The sequence below is a fragment of the Drosophila eugracilis genome, unplaced genomic scaffold (genome assembly GCF_018153835.1).
Source record: "Drosophila eugracilis isolate 14026-0451.02 unplaced genomic scaffold, ASM1815383v1 contig_2171, whole genome shotgun sequence".
Lineage (NCBI taxonomy): Eukaryota > Metazoa > Arthropoda > Insecta > Diptera > Drosophilidae > Drosophila > Drosophila eugracilis.
Genome location: NW_024573057.1, coordinates 31,648 through 52,770, shown reverse-complemented (window position 1 = coordinate 52,770; position 21,123 = coordinate 31,648). Strand labels below are relative to the sequence as shown.

The window sequence follows — 21,123 nt, the reverse complement described above, 5'->3', positions numbered from 1 at the left end:
GTTGTATGTTTTCACATAAAAATATTCTTAAAATATAATGATATTAGATAAAAAAATTGACATCTATCCTCGTCTTTTAGTAATCAGACTCAATTTATTGCCATCATGTTTATTAGCGCGAAAGCAAAAGTTAATAGAAGGGGAAGTTAAAACATTTGCGCAAATAATAGTATATATGGAATAAGATAAAATTATTACGGTGGGAATATTCTCCTTTTGCTACTGGCCATGGTTATCTTTCTGTTAAAAGAGACCAGGCGTTTTCTTTAATATTTAGAGGCAAAATTTAAATTGGCCAATCCAAACATTTACCACCATCGTTCTTTGAACATTAAGTTACGTTCCAATTTTTTTCGCACTGGGGGTTGTCATGCTAAAGAATGAAGGATACTCCGATAAGCCTATCTCCAAAAAGAAACGAATAATAAAGTTAAATTCGTCAAATATTTTCACTGGTTCATTGCAATAACTGAGTCATAGACTCTATTATACGACGTGTAGCCCAAGAACAAACCTAAGGCCCCACCATGAATTACATTTTGGAAAACGAGTCCTTTCTTTTGCCATACTACCTTCGGCTTGTGAAAATGTTTTTATTAAAACAATTAATCTTGTTAAGCTTCAAAATATAATATATGGAACGTCCTTGGCTTCTATCAGGCTCTTCTTTCAAACGTCGTTAACCTCACTGATTGCCGTCAAATTGCTTTGATCTGGAGAACAAGGCTTTCTTTAAGAATGAAGATTGTTAAAAAATCAATAATTTAAAATCAGTTAATTTTGTAATTATCATTATTAACTATTTAATTTTTCTGACCTAGAGCTTCACATTTATTTACTATTATTTTAACCACTCAGTTAAATTTCGGCGGTCAAAGCCAACGTTTGTGCGATTTTTGGCTCTCTAAAACCCTAAACCTTCGTTTTTCGAAAACAAACTCTCCCGAGACTATAAATATAAATCTAATCAGCAACCAAATCTGGGACAAGTGCTCCTCTAATGGACTAAGAAACCGTCGCGTGTCTAAATCAAGCGAAGCAATGCTTTTAGCACATAAGTATTTTAGGATCATCCCGAACACATAGCCTTATCTCGCTGTTGTCTTAAAAACACAGCGCTAGTACAAAAGCATTTTTAGATAACGCTGGAGCCCTACAAACTCAGCATTAGTTTAGGTTTAGAAATGAATAAAAGCAGAGCAGCTTCTCACAAACGGAGTAGTACAACCAACATCGTCAATGCGTTTGGATTGAACTCGCTGACAAGTGCTACAGTATATGTTCTCCACGTAATAGTGTAAACATTTTGGTCCTTCGAGTAAAAAATCCTACAAGTATACCAATTGAAGCGTTTCTGTGGCTTTAAAAGAAGCAGAAAGCAAAAAGTGAAAATTGAACAAATTTGTGAAATTTGTTTAACATTTTTTAGCTAACCACAACAAGTTGTGGGTCGAGGCACAGCACGATACTAAGAACGAACCAAAAACACCTCCATCGGGTTAAGCCAAATAAAGTACAATAACTTAAATTAACACCAACTAGATGCTGTCTGAGAAAACAATGGATTTGCTGAAGAGGCAATTGGTGCCTCGTCAAGAGATCTTGCAAGGGATAGCCAAAAAGGCAAACCCATCAGCTATAGATGATTCGGCAGCCAAATTCACTGCGAATCACACAATGCTGACCAAAAATGTCGTCATTAATCACGAATATTTTAATGACAAAATATACGACAACACCATGGCACTTATCAAGAAATATAAAGAGTCTCTGATGAATGTCGAAGTTGCCAATAACAACAATATGTTTAGATGACCTCGAACGCTTCTGGGAACTAGAAGAGGAAACCAATGAGACGGAGAAAGCATCAGATGTGGACAACTACGACTTGGGATAAAGAAGGCCGCCTCATTGTCTTCACATGGAGGAAAAATTTTGAAAACAACCGCAAATCTTCACTGAAGACAGTACCTTCATGAAAAAGTACTTGGCCACACCAAGCAGTCATCAGACCCAATACCCAAAACTTTGAGTAGTTTTGGATGCTTCAGACAAAACATCCAATGGATTAAGCATAAATGATGTAATGTTAGTTGGCTCTAAAATTCAAAAGGACACCTTTGATATTTTGTTAAAATGGTGACAATGGCAGTATGAAATGACAGCTGACATTGAAAAAATGTATCGACAAATCAAGATTGCAAAAGCGGACCAGGAGTACCAGTATATCCTCTGGAGATAAAACCCAGATACGCCAGTCAAGGAGTTCAAGCTGACAACATTGACTTACGGAACTTCAGCCGCACCGTTTCTAGCCGTCCGTTGCCTACAGGAACTGGCAAGCCAATTTTGCCAAGACAACTATCCCTTGCTAAGAACAATTAAAGAAGATTTTTACATGGACGATCTCATTACTGGTGGTAGCACAATCGGTGAATGCATTAGGATACAAACACAGCTAGGGAACATAATTGAAAAGGCTGGCATGAACTTACGAAAAAGGGAGTCAAACGATGACAAAATAATCGTTGGAATTAAAGACGGCAATGCAGTTGAAAAAATATCAATTAGTGAAGACTAATCACTGAAAACCCTTGCCCTGCAATGGCATCCAAAGAAGGTTGTGTTCACATTTTCAGTTGACTGTCCAAAATTAGATCACATTACAAAGCTTAAAATTTTGTTTCAACTAGCAAGAATTTTCGATCCACTAGGATGGTTGACACACGTTACATTACAGGGTAAATGATTCATTCAGGAGCAATGGAAACTGCCAAAAGGGCATCAGGCAAAGTGACAATTCTCAGCATACTCATGAATCTGCAAATAGCAAGTGGTGCTATGATATCGAATATGAACTCATCAAGAGTCAAGAGGCACTATATAGACCAACAAACAGTAGTACTAATGGACATAATCAGAAATGCTCTCATCGAATTGGCAGTTACTACTTTACTATGATATGGAAGCTTACATCGAAGTCCTAAAGCAAACAGATGAAGTAATGGAAAAAACAGACACCATTTGTTCATTAAAATGCGAATAGATAACATTAAGAAAAAAAACAATAGGAAACGCTTTAGTCGAGTGCTTCGACTATACTGTTATAGTCTATACCGTTACTATTTTACACAATTTTAAAATATTAATTTTGCTATTGGAAATTCCCACAGCGCCACCTATTATCAGAGAAAGCATGTTGAGTAACTGATAGTGACGTCACTGCCCATATGAGGCTTTATAACCTAAATTTTTTTATAAATAGCGAAATAATATTCAGGTTTGAAAAATCTTTGGTAAATCGATAGAGATTGACAAAAATAAATTATACAACGTCGAACGAAGACATACACTATAATATTATGGATTCCACAGTTTTCCGCGGCTTGTGGGCGGTAGAGTGGGCGTGGCCGGATGAGAACTAGAGGCAAGTTGAAGTGGGATCTTTTAAATATGTTTCTCATCTCAAGATTGAGATTTCAGCGATTATAGTTTTTTGTGATTTGTGGGTGTTTGAGTGGGCGTGGAAGGATGCTGAAATAAACTTGCGCCGCGTAGGGACCTCAAGAATCTTCATGCTCAACTTTGTATCTGTTATAGTTCCTGAGATATTAGCGTTCATACGGACGGACGGACAGACGGACATGGCTCAATCGACTTCTCCCTTTTACTCTACGAGTAACGGGAATAATAAAATCATCACACAGAAATCGAAAAGACAAAGAAGGTTCATCCTGTTTTTTGACATTGTCACTGCAAACAGGGTCAAAAAAAAACATGCAAACTATCATTCGAAATGAGAAGCGATTAAATGATTATATGATTAGTCAGACCTCAATGTGACGTCGGATTTAGTACGCTATACTACAGAAGAGGTAAACAGAAACTTCGAAAAATTTATACTGGAATTAAAAAAGATGGAGTAAACAATGAGAAACCACTTCTTAAATTCTTCATGTTAATTAATCAGATACGAAACTGGATTGAAGAAGCAGACGGTCTCCAATCAGGAGCAATTCCCCTTTTAACAGACGTTCATCAAGAAAAAGTCAAACCTCTGATCAAACCAAATAAAATGTTGGCCAAACTGGATGTGAAATTCAGCAAAAACCAACCAAGAAACCAACTAGAAAATTCGGTGGAAAAATTGCAATTGATTTATAAATTAATGAAGGCACAAGCAATATTTAAGGATAACTTGTTAGTCATCGACGCAAGACTACCCATTTATGCAAATCAATATGCAATTAACTTTAAAACGATTCCAGTACCACTCAAGCTCAATGGGAGAAAAATAATTTTAGAAATTAAAACGGAATTTATTATCTTCAACAATGAAATCAACGCCTAACACCCAATGAGAGAGATTGAAGTAAGTCACTGTCTTCACGAAGATGAGGATGTGAAGGAAGTTGGGTCTGGAAAGATGCAAATAACCAGAGCTGTGAAATATCACCTATCAAGCCGGACAACAAACAAACATGTAAAATGATCGAGTATATAAAAAATACATTTCTGAAAAATCTAAATGGAAAAAACCCGTGGCTGTTCAAGATATTTACGAATACGTCTGCTAACATAACATGCGGGAGCAACCAAGAAGTGATACTGATACCTAACCAAGGCATAATAGACATACCTATAGGATGTTCAGCAAGGATTGGTCAAATTGCCATCATAACACCACAAGAAGTAAGGTCAACAGATGCTGAAAGATACCCAGAGTCAAAATGACTTGTGGATGCCAACACCACTTCCGAACGTTGAAGTTAATAACTCAATAGAGCTACAACACTTACAACAAAACATAACATTACAATTAGGTCACATTACAAAGCTTAAAATTTTGTTTCAACTAGCAAGAATTTTCGATCCACTAGGATGGTTGACACACGTTACATTACAGGGTAAATGATTCATTCAGGAGCAATGGAAACTGCCTCTCACATGGGACGCAGAACTGTACCCTGAACTCGCTAAAATTTGGGAAGATTATGCAATGCACTTCCAGACTTAACGGAAATTAAGATACCGCGCTGGTCTAGAAGCTCAAATGAGGACATAGAGCTCCATGCATTTTGCGATGCCTCAGAAAAAGCATATGCGGCTGTGGTATATTTTAAAGTTGGAAACAACGTCATTTTGCTGACTGCAAAAAGTAAAGTAAATGCAATAAAAAAAAAAAAGGACGACCAGAGCAGCCAAAAGGGCATCAGGCAAAAGCGACAATTCTCAGCCTACTCATGACTCTGCAAATAGCAAGTGGTGCTATGATATCGAATATGAACTCATCAAGAGTCAAGAGTCACTATATAGACCAACAAACAGTAGTACTAATGGACATAATCAGAAATGCTCTCATCGAATTGGCAGTTACTACTTTACTATGATATGGAAGCTTACATCGAAGTCCTAAAGCAAACAGATGAAGTAATGAAAAAAACAGACACCATTTGTTCATTAAAATGCGAATAGATAACATTAAGAAAAAAAACAATAGGAAACTCTATAGTCGAGTGCTTCGACTATACTGTTATAGTCTATACCGTTACTATTTTACACAATTTTAAAATATTAATTTTGCTATTGGAAATTCCCACAGCGCCACCTATTATCAGAGAAAGCATGTTGAGTAACTGATAGTGACGTCACTGCCCATATGAGGCTTTATAACCTAAATTTTTTTATAAATAGCGAAATAATATTCCGGTTTGAAAAATCTTTGGTAAATCGATAGAGATTGACAAAAATAAATTATACAACGTCGAACGAAGACATACACTATAATATTATGGATTCCACAGTTTTCCGCGGCTTGTGGGCGGTAGAGTGGGCGTGGCCGGATGAGAACTAGAGGCAAGTTGAAGTGGGATCTTTTAAATATGTTTCTCATCTCAAGATTGAGATTACAGCGATTATAGTTTTTTGTGATTTGTGGGTGTTTGAGTGGGCGTGGAAGGATGCTGAAATAAACTTGCGCCGCGTAGGGACCTCAAGAATCTTCATGCTCAACTTTGTATCTGTTATAGTTCCTGAGATCTCAGCGTTCATACGGACGGACGGACAGACGGACATGGCTCAATCGACTTCTCCCTGTTACTCTACGAGTAACGGGAATAATAAAATCATCACACAGAAATCGAAAAGACAAAGAAGGTTCATCCTGTTTTTTTGACATTGTCACTGCAAACAGGGTCAAAAAAAAAAAACATGCAAACTATCATTCGAAATGAGAAGCGATTAAATGATTATATGATTAGTCAGACCTCAATGTGACGTCGGATTTAGTACGCTATACTACAGAAGAGGTAAACAGAAACTTCGAAAAATTTATACTGGAATTAAAAAAGATGGAGTAAACAATGAGAAACCACTTCTTAAATTCTTCATGTTAATTAATCAGATACGAAACTGGATTGAAGAAGCAGACGGTCTCCAATCAGGAGCAATTCCCCTTTTAACAGACGTTCATCAAGAAAAAGTCAAACCTCTGATCAAACCAAATAAAATGTTGGCCAAACTGGATGTGAAATTCAGCAAAAACCAACCAAGAAACCAACTAGAAAATTCGGTGGAAAAATTGCAATTGATTTATAAATTAATGAAGGCACAAGCAATATTTAAGGATAACTTGTTAGTCATCGACGCAAGACTACCCATTTATGCAAATCAATATGCAATTAACTTTAAAACGATTCCAGTACCACTCAAGCTCAATGGGAGAAAAATAATTTTAGAAATTAAAACGGAATTTATTATCTTCAACAATGAAATCAACGCCTAACACCCAATGAGAGCGATTGAAGTAAGTCACTGTCTTCACGAAGATGAGGATGTGAAGGAAGTTGGGTCTGGAAAGATGCAAATAACCAGAGCTGTGAAATATCACCTATCAAGCCGGACAACAAACAAACATGTAAAATGATCGAGTATATAGAAAATACATTTCTGAAAAATCTAAATGGAAAAAACCCGTGGCTGTTCAAGATATTTACGAATACGTCTGCTAACATAACATGCGGGAGCAACCAAGAAGTGATACTGCTACCTAACCAAGGCATAATAGACATACCTATAGGATGTTCAGCAAGGATTGGTCAAATTGCCATCATAACACCACAAGAAGTAAGGTCAACAGATGCTGAAAGATACCCAGAGTCAAAATGACTTGTGGATGCCAACACCACTTCCGAACGTTGAAGTTAATAACTCAATAGAGCTACAACACTTACAACAAAACATAACATTACAATTAGGTCACATTACAAAGCTTAAAATTTTGTTTCAACTAGCAAGAATTTTCGATCCACTAGGATGGTTGACACACGTTACATTACAGGGTAAATGATTCATTCAGGAGCAATGGAAACTGCCTCTCACATGGGACGCAGAACTGTACCCTGAACTCGCTAAAATTTGGGAAGATTATGCAATGCACTTCCAGACTTAACGGAAATTAAGATACCGCGCTGGTCTAGAAGCTCAAATGAGGACATAGAGCTCCATGCATTTTGCGATGCCTCAGAAAAAGCATATGCGGCTGTGGTATATTTTAAAGTTGGAAACAACGTCATTTTGCTGACTGCAAAAAGTAAAGTAAATGCAATAAAAATAAAAAAAAGGACGACCAGAGCAGCCAAAAGGGCATCAGGCAAAGCGACAATTCTCAGCCTACTCATGACTCTGCAAATAGCAAGTGGTGCTATGATATCGAATATGAACTCATCAAGAGTCAAGAGTCACTATATAGACCAACAAACAGTAGTACTAATGGACATAATCAGAAATGCTCTCATCGAATTGGCAGTTACTACTTTACTATGATATGGAAGCTTACATCGAAGTCCTAAAGCAAACAGATGAAGTAATGGAAAAAACAGACACCATTTGTTCATTAAAATGCGAATAGATAACATTAAGAAAAAAAACAATAGGAAACGCTATAGTCGAGTGCTTCGACTATACTGTTATAGTCTATACCGTTACTATTTTACACAATTTTAAAATATTAATTTTGCTATTGGAAATTCCCACAGCGCCACCTATTATCAGAGAAAGCATGTTGAGTAACTGATAGTGACGTCACTGCCCATATGAGGCTTTATAACCTAAATTTTTTTATAAATAGCGAAATAATATTCCGGTTTGAAAAATCTTTGGTAAATCGATAGAGATTGACAAAAATAAATTATACAACGTCGAACGAAGACATACACTCTAATATTATGGATTCCACAGTTTTCCGCGGCTTGTGGGCGGTAGAGTGGGCATGGCCGGATGAGAACTAGAGGCAAGTTGAAGTGGGATCTTTTAAATATGTTTCTCATCTCAAGATTGAGATTTCAGCGATTATAGTTTTTTGTGATTTGTGGGTGTTTGAGTGGGCGTGGAAGGATGCTGAAATAAACTTGCGCCGCGTAGGGACCTCAAGAATCTTCATGCTCAACTTTGTATCTGTTATAGTTCCTGAGATCTCAGCGTTCATACGGACGGACGGACAGACGGACATGGCTCAATCGACTTCTCCCTTTTACTCTACGAGTAACGGGAATAATAAAATCATCACACAGAAATCGAAAAGACAAAGAAGGTTCATCCTGTTTTTTGACATTGTCACTGCAAACAGGGTCAAAAAAAAAAAAATATGCAAACTATCATTCGAAATGAGAAGCGATTAAATGATTATATGATTAGTCAGACCTCAATGTGACGTCGGATTTAGTACGCTATACTACAGAAGAGGTAAACAGAAACTTCGAAAAATTTATACTGGAATTAAAAAAGATGGAGTAAACAATGAGAAACCACTTCTTAAATTCTTCATGTTAATTAATCAGATACGAAACTGGATTGAAGAAGCAGACGGTCTCCAATCAGGAGCAATTCCCCTTTTAACAGACGTTCATCAAGAAAAAGTCAAACCTCTGATCAAACCAAATAAAATGTTGGCCAAACTGGATGTGAAATTCAGCAAAAACCAACCAAGAAACCAACTAGAAAATTCGGTGGAAAAATTGCAATTGATTTATAAATTAATGAAGGCACAAGCAATATTTAAGGATAACTTGTTAGTCATCGACGCAAGACTACCCATTTATGCAAATCAATATGCAATTAACTTTAAAACGATTCCAGTACCACTCAAGCTCAATGGGAGAAAAATAATTTTAGAAATTAAAACGGAATTTATTATCTTCAACAATGAAATCAACGCCTAACACCCAATGAGAGAGATTGAAGTAAGTCACTGTCTTCACGAAGATGAGGATGTGAAGGAAGTTGGGTCTGGAAAGATGCAAATAACCAGAGCTGTGAAATATCACCTATCAAGCCGGACAACAAACAAACATGTAAAATGATCGAGTATATAGAAAATACATTTCTGAAAAATCTAAATGGAAAAAACCCGTGGCTGTTCAAGATATTTACGAATACGTCTGCTAACATAACATGCGGGAGCAACCAAGAAGTGATACTGCTACCTAACCAAGGCATAATAGACATACCTATAGGATGTTCAGCAAGGATTGGTCAAATTGCCATCATAACACCACAAGAAGTAAGGTCAACAGATGCTGAAAGATACCCAGAGTCAAAATGACTTGTGGATGCCAACACCACTTCCGAACGTTGAAGTTAATAACTCAATAGAGCTACAACACTTACAACAAAACATAACATTACAATTAGGTCACATTACAAAGCTTAAAATTTTGTTTCAACTAGCAAGAATTTTCGATCCACTAGGATGGTTGACACACGTTACATTACAGGGTAAATGATTCATTCAGGAGCAATGGAAACTGCCTCTCACATGGGACGCAGAACTGTACCCTGAACTCGCTAAAATATGGGAAGATTATGCAATGCACTTCCAGACTTAACGGAAATTAAGATACCGCGCTGGTCTAGAAGCTCAAATGAGGACATAGAGCTCCATGCATTTTGCGATGCCTCAGAAAAAGCATATGCGGCTGTGGTATATTTTAAAGTTGGAAACAACGTCATTTTGCTGACTGCAAAAAGTAAAGTAAATGCAATAAAAATAAAAAAAAGGACGACCAGAGCAGCCAAAAGGGCATCAGGCAAAGCGACAATTCTCAGCCTACTCATGACTCTGCAAATAGCAAGTGGTGCTATGATATCGAATATGAACTCATCAAGAGTCAAGAGTCACTATATAGACCAACAAACAGTAGTACTAATGGACATAATCAGAAATGCTCTCATCGAATTGGCAGTTACTACTTTACTATGATATGGAAGCTTACATCGAAGTCCTAAAGCAAACAGATGAAGTAATGGAAAAAACAGACACCATTTGTTCATTAAAATGCGAATAGATAACATTAAGAAAAAAACAATAGGAAACGCTATAGTCGAGTGCTTCGACTATACTGTTATAGTCTATACCGTTACTATTTTACACAATTTTAAAATATTAATTTTGCTATTGGAAATTCCCACAGCGCCACCTATTATCAGAGAAAGCATGTTGAGTAACTGATAGTGACGTCACTGCCCATATGAGGCTTTATAACCTAAATTTTTTTTATAAATAGCGAAATAATATTCCGGTTTGAAAAATCTTTGGTAAATTGATAGAGATTGACAAAAATAAATTATACAACGTCGAACGAAGACATACACTATAATATTATGGATTCCACAGTTTTCCGCGGCTTGTGGGCGGTAGAGTGGGCATGGCCGGATGAGAACTAGAGGCAAGTTGAAGTGGGATCTTTTAAATATGTTTCTCATCTCAAGTTTGAGATTTCAGCGATTATAGTTTTTTGTGATTTGTGGGTGTTTGAGTGGGCGTGGAAGGATGCTGAAATAAACTTGCGCCGCGTAGGGACCTCAAGAATCTTCATGCTCAACTTTGTATCTGTTATAGTTCCTGAGATCTCAGCGTTCATACGGACGGACGGACAGACGGACATGGCTCAATCGACTTCTCCCTTTTACTCTACGAGTAACGGGAATAATAAAATCATCACACAGAAATCGAAAAGACAAAGAAGGTTCATCCTGTTTTTTGACATTGTCACTGCAAACAGGGTCAAAAAAAAAACATGCAAACTATCATTCGAAATGAGAAGCGATTAAATGATTATATGATTAGTCAGACCTCAATGTGACGTCGGATTTAGTACGCTATACTACAGAAGAGGTAAACAGAAACTTCGAAAAATTTATACTGGAATTAAAAAAGATGGAGTAAACAATGAGAAACCACTTCTTAAATTCTTCATGTTAATTAATCAGATACGAAACTGGATTGAAGAAGCAGACGGTCTCCAATCAGGAGCAATTCCCCTTTTAACAGACGTTCATCAAGAAAAAGTCAAACCTCTGATCAAACCAAATAAAATGTTGGCCAAACTGGATGTGAAATTCAGCAAAAACCAACCAAGAAACCAACTAGAAAATTCGGTGGAAAAATTGCAATTGATTTATAAATTAATGAAGGCACAAGCAATATTTAAGGATAACTTGTTAGTCATCGACGCAAGACTACCCATTTATGCAAATCAATATGCAATTAACTTTAAAACGATTCCAGTACCACTCAAGCTCAATGGGAGAAAAATAATTTTAGAAATTAAAACGGAATTTATTATCTTCAACAATGAAATCAACGCCTAACACCCAATGAGAGATTGAAGTAAGTCACTGTCTTCACGAAGATGAGGATGTGAAGGAAGTTGGGTCTGGAAAGATGCAAATAACCAGAGCTGTGAAATATCACCTATCAAGCCGGACAACAAACAAACATGTAAAATGATCGAGTATATAGAAAATACATTTCTGAAAAATCTAAATGGAAAAAACCCGTGGCTGTTCAAGATATTTACGAATACGTCTGCTAACATAACATGCGGGAGCAACCAAGAAGTGATACTGCTACCTAACCAAGGCATAATAGACATACCTATAGGATGTTCAGCAAGGATTGGTCAAATTGCCATCATAACACCACAAGAAGTAAGGTCAACAGATGCTGAAAGATACCCAGAGTCAAAATGACTTGTGGATGCCAACGAACGTTGAAGTTAATAACTCAATAGAGCTACAACACTTACAACAAAACATAACATTACAATTAGGTCACATTACAAAGCTTAAAATTTTGTTTCAACTAGCAAGAATTTTCGATCCACTAGGATGGTTGACACACGTTACATTACAGGGTAAATGATTCATTCAGGAGCAATGGAAACTGCCTCTCACATGGGACGCAGAACTGTACCCTGAACTCGCTAAAATTTGGGAAGATTATGCAATGCACTTCCAGACTTAACGGAAATTAAGATACCGCGCTGGTCTAGAAGCTCAAATGAGGACATAGAGCTCCATGCATTTTGCGATGCCTCAGAAAAAGCATATGCGGCTGTGGTATATTTTAAAGTTGGAAACAACGTCATTTTGCTGACTGCAAAAAGTAAAGTAAATGCAATAAAAATAAAAAAAGGACGACCAGAGCAGCCAAAAGGGCATCAGGCAAAGCGACAATTCTCAGCCTACTCATGACTCTGCAAATAGCAAGTGGTGCTATGATATCGAATATGAACTCATCAAGAGTCAAGAGTCACTATATAGACCAACAAACAGTAGTACTAATGGACATAATCAGAAATGCTCTCATCGAATTGGCAGTTACTACTTTACTATGATATGGAAGCTTACATCGAAGTCCTAAAGCAAACAGATGAAGTAATGAAAAAAACAGACACCATTTGTTCATTAAAATGCGAATAGATAACATTAAGAAAAAAAACAATAGGAAACGCTATAGTCGAGTGCCTCGACTATACTGTTATAGTCCATACCGTTACTATTTTACACAATTTTAAAATATTAATTTTGCTATTGGAAATTCCCACAGCGCCACCTATTATCAGAGAAAGCATGTTGAGTAACTGATAGTGACGTCACTGCCCATATGAGGCTTTATAACCTAAATTTTTTTATAAATAGCGAAATAATATTCCAGTTTGAAAAATCTTTGGTAAATCGATAGAGATTGACAAAAATAAATTATACAACGTCGAACGAAGACATACACTATAATATTATGGATTCCACAGTTTTCCGCGTCTTGTGGGCGTTAGAGTGGGCGTGGCCGGATGAGAACTAGAGGCAAGTTGAAGTGGGATCTTTTAAATATGTTTCTCATCTCAAGATTGAGATTTCAGCGATTATCGTTTTTTGTGATTTGTGGGTGTTTGAGTGGGCGTGGAAGGATGCTGAAATAAACTTGCGCCGCGTAGGGACCTCAAGAATCTTCATGCTCAACTTTGTATCTGTTATAGTTCCTGAGATCTCAGCGTTCATACGGACGGACGGACAGACGGACATGGCTCAATCGACTTCGCCCTTTTACTCTACGAGTAACGGGAATAATAAAATCATCACACAGAAATCGAAAAGACAAAGAAGGTTCATCCTGTTTTTTGACATTGTCACTGCAAACAGGGTCAAAAAAAAAAACATGCAAACTATCATTCGAAATGAGAAGCGATTAAATGATTATATGATTAGTCAGACCTCAATGTGACGTCGGATTTAGTACGCTATACTACAGAAGAGGTAAACAGAAACTTCGAAAAATTTATACTGGAATTAAAAAAGATGGAGTAAACAATGAGAAACCACTTCTTAAATTCTTCATGTTAATTAATCAGATACGAAACTGGATTGAAGAAGCAGACGGTCTCCAATCAGGAGCAATTCCCCTTTTAACAGACGTTCATCAAGAAAAAGTCAAACCAAATAAAATGTTGGCCAAACTGGATGTGAAATTCAGCAAAAACCAACCAAGGAACCAACTAGAAAATTCGGTGGAAAAATTGCAATTGATTTATAAATTAATGAAGGCACAAGCAATATTTAAGGATAACTTGTTAGTCATCGACGCAAGACTACCCATTTATGCAAATCAATATGCAATTAACTTTAAAACGATTCCAGTACCACTCAAGCTCAATGGGAGAAAAATAATTTTAGAAATTAAAACGGAATTTATTATCTTCAACAATGAAATCAACGCCTAACACCCAATGAGAGAGATTGAAGTAAGTCACTGTCTTCACGAAGATGAGGATGTGAAGGAAGTTGGGTCTGGAAAGATGCAAATAACCAGAGCTGTGAAATATCACCTATCAAGCCGGACAACAAACAAACATGTAAAATGATCGAGTATATAGAAAATACATTTCTGAAAAATCTAAATGGAAAAAACCCGTGGCTGTTCAAGATATTTACGAATACGTCTGCTAACATAACATGCGGGAGCAACCAAGAAGTGATACTGCTACCTAACCAAGGCATAATAGACATACCTATAGGATGTTCAGCAAGGATTGGTCAAATTGCCATCATAACACCACAAGAAGTAAGGTCAACAGATGCTGAAAGATACCCAGAGTCAAAATGACTTGTGGATGCCAACACCACTTCCGAACGTTGAAGTTAATAACTCAATAGAGCTACAACACTTACAACAAAACATAAGGGACTTGAACAGTAAAAGGGTACATATTGAAGATTTAGTATTTCACACATAGAATGGACAAATCAGAGGCAGCAACTGTTAGCGATCACATTCTCTGGACCCCACAGAATGTTCAAATATGAACATGAGACGCCCACCAGCTAAGGCAATCATAGCCATCTGGTTGTACTTAAACTAAGTGCAGCGCAACTACACTATCGTGGGATTGACATCACATTGCTATATCCCGCACGTGTATTTAGGGTCGTCCCAAAGAGATAGCCTTACATGGCTGTTATTTTACGAGCATCCCGAACAGATGACCTTATCCCGCTGTTGTCGTACAAACGCAGCGCTAGTACATAAGTAATTTAAGATAACGTTGTAGTCTTTCAAACTCAGCATTAGCTTAGGCTTAGAGATGAATAAAAGGAGAGCCGCTCCTTCCAAACGGCGTAGTACGACCAACATCGTCAGTGCGTTTGGATCTGAATTCACTGACAAGTACTACAGTAAATCTTCTCCACGTAATGGTGTAAACACACTAACCAAGAAGCTTGCAACATAAAAAAATTATCCCCAAAAGTGCGTTACAAAGTATTCCCCAAATGCACCCACCAAAACAAGACCACAACGTCCCACTGTGGAATACAAATCTGGACAATATTAAGAAAGCTTAAAACTCAGCCTGGGCAAATTTTAATTGAAACATAAGCAACGATAATCTCATTGAATAAAAAAAATCAACGCAAAGAAGGGAAATTAGAGTTAGGAAAAACATCATTATACATATTATTATGACACTATCTCTTCAAACAGCAAATCTAACCCTATATGGAACAAAATTAAACAGTTTTGCGGTATTCACAAATCAATATCAATCCACTTTGTTAAAAATTCCCAAGCAATCTCAATCAATGCCACCGGTCTCACGGTCAGAAGACATGAACTTCATAAACTTAACTATTTAGAATGTTTAACAGCCTTATAAAAATTAAAAGGCGACGCTGCAGGACATGACAGAATAAATTACACAAAGATAAAACACGTAACATAATACTCAACCTTTTTAATAATATCCTTAAAATCACACATACCCCAGACATATAAAACCAGCAATATAATCCCAATTCATAAAGACAAAACCAATATAGAATCTTACAGACCCATCTCCTTTACCCCCTTCGTATCCAAAATCCTAGACAAAATAATATCTAAAAGACTTTGTTGGTTTGTTACTAAAACAAACTAAACAATAGTCACCAAACGGGATTAAAACAAGAGGAAACGCTATAGTCGAGTGCCGCGACTATAAGATACCCGTTACCATTTTACAAAATTTTAAAATATTATTTTGCTAGTGATTCACGAGGCGCCACCTATTGTCAGAGGAAGTATGTTGAGTATGCTTATAGTGATGTCACTGCCCATGTGAGGCCTTATAACCTTAATTTCTTTAGAAATAGCGAAACAATGTTCCGATTTGAAAAATCTTTGGCAAATCAATAGATATTATATTAAAATAAGTTAAACAAAGTCAATCGAAGGCATTCATAATAATAGTATAGACGCCACAGTTTTCCGCGGTTTGTGGGCGTTAGAGTGGGCGTGGCCAGATGCAACTTCGTGGAAAGTTGCAGAAGCATCTTTTAAATACGTGTTCTTAGTCAAAGTTTTGTAGCTCTTATATTTGTTGAGGTTTTTGCATTTTTGGTTTTTCGGGTTTTGTGGGCGTTAGAGTGGGCGCTGCTTGATCGGAAAAAAACAATTCGCATTGGGAGCATCATAGAAACCTACATGTTTAATCCGAACTTTCTTTCTCTTATAGTTACCGAGATATCAGCTTTTCTAGAAAATCCGAAAACCGTCTTTTGAGCCTTGTGGGCGTATGGGTGGGTGTGGCCGGATATTGTTACCACTATAAGATGCGCTGCTATCTAAAAATTATACTATTTGAATTTCAACTATCTAACTGCAAAGTTCCTGAGATTTTAGCAATTTTAGTTTATTGCGATTTGTGGGCGTTAGAGTGGGCGTGGCAGGATGCTGTCATAAACTTGCGCTGTCCCGGGACCTCAAGAATCTTCATGCTTAATCTCAACTTTCTATCTGCTATAGTTCCTGAGATCTCAACGTTCATACGGACGGACGGACGGACGGACAGACGGACATGGCTCAATCGACTTCGCTATTGATCCTGATCAAGAATATATATACCTTTATAGGGTCGCAAACGCTTCCTTCTATCTGTTACATACTTTTCAATGAATCTAGTATACCATTTTACTCTACCAGTAACGGGTATAAAAAGGAAAACTGCCTGCCTTACGCACACGCTCTCTCTCTGAAAAGCGACATTGTTGGGCCAAGCAGCCAAAGACAAAAACGAATAAGCAGCAGCTTGTTTATTAACAGTTTCTAGTTTGTTTTGAGTGACTCAGTTTGGCATGCACTTTACTGTTACTTTGTAGCGCATGCGCTTTTGGGAGGTTTTGGTATAACTGCTGTAGCTGGAAGCTTTTGTTGTTAAGCTGTGCTTCTTGCATTTGGCGTGGCTTTGTTGCAGAGTTGATTTGGTTTTGAATTGATCTCGGACTTAAATTTGTATATTGAAATTCCACGGTTTATTTATTTTATAGCAATTTAAAACTTTTGGTGATCCGGACGTGATCGCAGCGCGTTTTGATTATTGTGATCACTTTAAAAGTGCCACGGAAACTTGTTGTTTTTGTTGTAATAACCGTGCATTGAAATTAAAAAATGGAGTCTGGAGCTGAAGCCACTGGATCTGCTGTTGCAAGCAGGGAGAGCGAGGAGCTAAATCATAGCAAAATCGGAACGATTTATATTGGGAATTCTTTCAGCTAGCCACGGACGTGCACGTCGGCATCAAGGTGGAAGTTGCCAAGCACTCCAGTAGAGTTGTTGCCTAATCTACGCTATTGGATGGTACCAGTGGTGCTGGTATTTCATCCACTCCAAACGAGTCTGCTCCCTTATTGCCCCCGTTGCCGATGGCAACATTCAGCTGTGGCTATGCCGAGTGGCCGAATTCTAAGCCCTGTTTTAAACGAAGATTGACATCCATCCTCACTTGACCAAGATGGAGAAGCTCAGGTGGCAGTCGAGCCGAGATGTGTTAGAACTCTTCGGGAGTTATCCGACCGATTCAATGGTTATCATGAGTTCCGGGACGGCGGACGAAATTCAAGGATGCCTTCTCATCCAGATAATCTTTCAAAAGCTGAACACTGCTACAAAGTTGAAGTGGGAAAATTTCTCGCAGGAAGCAGTGCTGACAGCCTGACAAATTGGGAATCTATGACTCGGTTCTTGAAGCAACCCTTACCCTTGAGATTGTGGATTTGGCCCTAGCTCCGCCAGTGAATCAAGTCAGCCAAGCAAGCAGGACAGTTCATAATCGTTCGTGCATGCTCCTTAATGGTTCTCCGGCTCCTTGTGCCCTGTGCGGTAACCTTCCACATTTTGTGCCTTCCTGCCCAAGGTTCTTCGCCTCGCCAGTTGAACGACGATACGATGAAGTCCGAGGAGTTAGCCTACGGATGCTCATCCTCCCGCTGCCCAACGTGTAATCGCCGACATCATGCTCTGTTTCATCCTTGCCAGCAACTACCCAGGACTGCCTCAGTTCCCGCTTCCGGCTTGGGTCTTGCCAATGAGGCTGGAGTTGCGAGCTCTGAGGCTCCGCCAGCTAACGCTTTTGTCACCCAGGACCGCCACGCTGAAGTAGTGATTTTGCCAGCCGCCAACATTCTCGTGCGTGGCTGATCAGGAGGCTTTTCCTCCTTACTTTTCTCCTCCTACTTGATACCGGCTCACAAGTTCATCTCATCACATCTCAGCTGGCCAGCCAATTTCAGCTCCATCGGTCAAAATGCTTTGTATCGGTGACTGGCCTTGGAGACTCTAAATTTACTACGAACGGAGCATCGGTTAATGTTTGCCTGAAGTCTCCTTTATCTACGTATTCGGTATACATTGAGCCAGTTGTGGCGTCTAACATCGCAGATCGTCAACCTGGCCTGAAAATAGATGTCTCCAACTGGAAAGGTCCTGCCAATGTGGCTCTGGCAGATCCGAACTTCAACAGACTGCAGCATGTAAATTTGCTGACTGGAGCTATCCTATTTTTTTGATCTGCTCTCAGTTGAGCAAATCCAACTAGGAGATGGCCTGCCTCTTTCGTAGAAGACGCGGTTTGGATGGGTAGTTTCTGGAGGCGGTTCCACCGCAGGGAAACCTCGTTTGGCCTCTTCATGTAAGATGATTTCTGATGACTCCTCAACCAATTTCGGCGATCGACTCGATGTTCTTCTCTGAGTTGGATTTTGATGGACCTCATCCGATTATTCTTTCAAGAGGCCATCCCGTCACTTTGGCTATAGTGACTCACTTTCATGAGAAGAACTTACACTCTGGCCCAAGGGCGCTAATTGCGAAGATCCGTTCCCAATGTTAAGCCTCGTCTTCTGGAGCGTATTATGGCTGATCTTCCGACCGAGAGAGTTGAAGGGTTTCAAGTTTTTGATGTAACAGGTGTGGATTTTTGCGGACCGTTTTTCTACAAGGCCGAGACCCGCAATAAGGGCCCTATCAAATGTTACGTGAGCTTATTCATCTGCTTCAGTACGAAGGCGATCCATTTGGAGGTAGTCAAGGACCTTTCCACAGCTTAATTTCTGGGCGCCCTCAAACGATTTATTTGTAGGCGGCGTAAGCCTATGCAGATATGTTCTGATAATGCTACCAATTTTGTGGGTGCCAAGAATGAGTTAGTCGAGTGCAAGCGTAAATTCCTCAGCCAGAATCACCAGAAGTCTATTTATGAGTTTTGCCTATCCGAAAAAATCGAGTGGCGGTGTATTCCACCACTCTCTTTCCATTTTGGCGGCCTGTGGGGAGCAGCAGTAAAGACGGACCTTACTGCCCTCAACATTAACCGTCTGGGTGGGTGGCAGAGATTATACTTCTTGCAACAATTGTTCTAGTAGCGTTGGAAGGAGGAATATCTCACTCCGTTGCAGCAGCGCTCCAAATGGCGTATTCCTGGCTCCGTAGTATCTGTTGGCGACATAGTCCTGATGAAGGATGAGAATCTACCCCCCATTAAGTGGCCCATATCCAGGATACTGGAGCTGATTCCCGTTCGTGACAAGGTTGGGTCTGCTTCCTCTAAAGGACTCTGTTGAAGGGCCAGCCTTCGAAGGGGGGAGGATGTTGGGCCAAGCAGCCAAATACAAAGACGAATAAGCAGCGGCGTGTTTATCAGCAGTTTCTAGTTTGGCTTGAGTATCTCAGTTTCGCATGCGCTTTACTGGTACTTTTTAGCTCATGCGCTTTTGGGGTGCCAAGAATGAGATAGTCGAGTGCAAGCGTAAATTCCTCAGCCAGAATCACCAGAAGTCTATTTATGAGTTTTGCCTATCCGAAAAAATCGAGTGGCGGTGTATTCCACCACTCTCTTTCCATTTTGGCGGCCTGTGGGGAGCAGCAGTAAAGACGGACCTTACTGCCCTCAACATTAACCGTCTGGGTGGGTGGCAGAGATTATACTTCTTGCAACAATTGTTCTAGTAGCGTTGGAAGGAGGAATATCTCACTCCGTTGCAGCAGCGCTCCAAATGGCGTATTCCTGGCTCCGTAGTATCTGTTGGCGACATAGTCCTGATGAAGGATGAGAATCTACCCCCCATTAAGTGGCCCATATCCAGGATACTGGAGCTGATTCCCGTTCGTGACAAGGTTGGGTCTGCTTCCTCTAAAGGACTCTGTTGAAGGGCCAGCCTTCGAAGGGGGGAGGATGTTGGGCCAAGCAGCCAAATACAAAGACGAATAAGCAGCGGCGTGTTTATCAGCAGTTTCTAGTTTGGCTTGAGTATCTCAGTTTCGCATGCGCTTTACTGGTACTTTTTAGCTCATGCGCTTTTGGGAGCTTTTGGTAGAACTGCTGTAGCACGAAGCTTTTGTTGTTAAGCTGCACTTCTTGCAGCCGGCTTTGTTGCAGAGTTGATTTGATTTTAATTTGAGCTCGGAATAAAATTTGTAAATTGAACTTACACGGTTTATTTATTTTATAGGAATCTTAAATTGCTCAACACTATTTAATAGATATCGAGAAAGCATTTGAAAAAATAGGAATACATACTATTACAGACCAGTTAAAAAATCACAAGCCGATAGATTCGGGTCCGGGCAAACAACACTTATCCGACCTTAATCATCCCCCAAGGGTCACCGGTGATTTCATTTTTAATTGCTAGTTAATGTATTAGAGAAATAAAAAAACCTTAAATTCACCGCTAACGCTGACGACTTCAATATTATAATTGACATAAACAAAAATAAATTCACCAAAATTAATTTGGACTCTTTACTCAAGAAGACTTATTATTTCGTTAGTTAAAGCAGTCAATTTCATTAAATTCCTGGGAAGCCTTAAATACAATTGACATATACTCACCCTAGTTCAAATTTCCAACAGTGTTTGCATTTCAAAAATACAATATGGACTATTATTTTACGGTAACGCACCCAAAACAAAATTAAGATGGATTATTACTCAAATGAACGCTGCTTTGTGGGCATCTTTAAAAGCCTTTCCTACT

The 21,123-nt window shown here is 38.8% G+C and overlaps 1 protein-coding gene across 7 annotated transcripts in view; it reads left to right on the top strand.

Annotated features, from left to right (window-relative positions):
* The window catches only part of LOC108112064 (zinc transporter 2), a 74,865-nt gene that overhangs the window by 29,327 nt on the left and 24,415 nt on the right, over window positions 1-21,123 (top strand). The gene's annotated exons all lie outside the window — the stretch shown is intronic.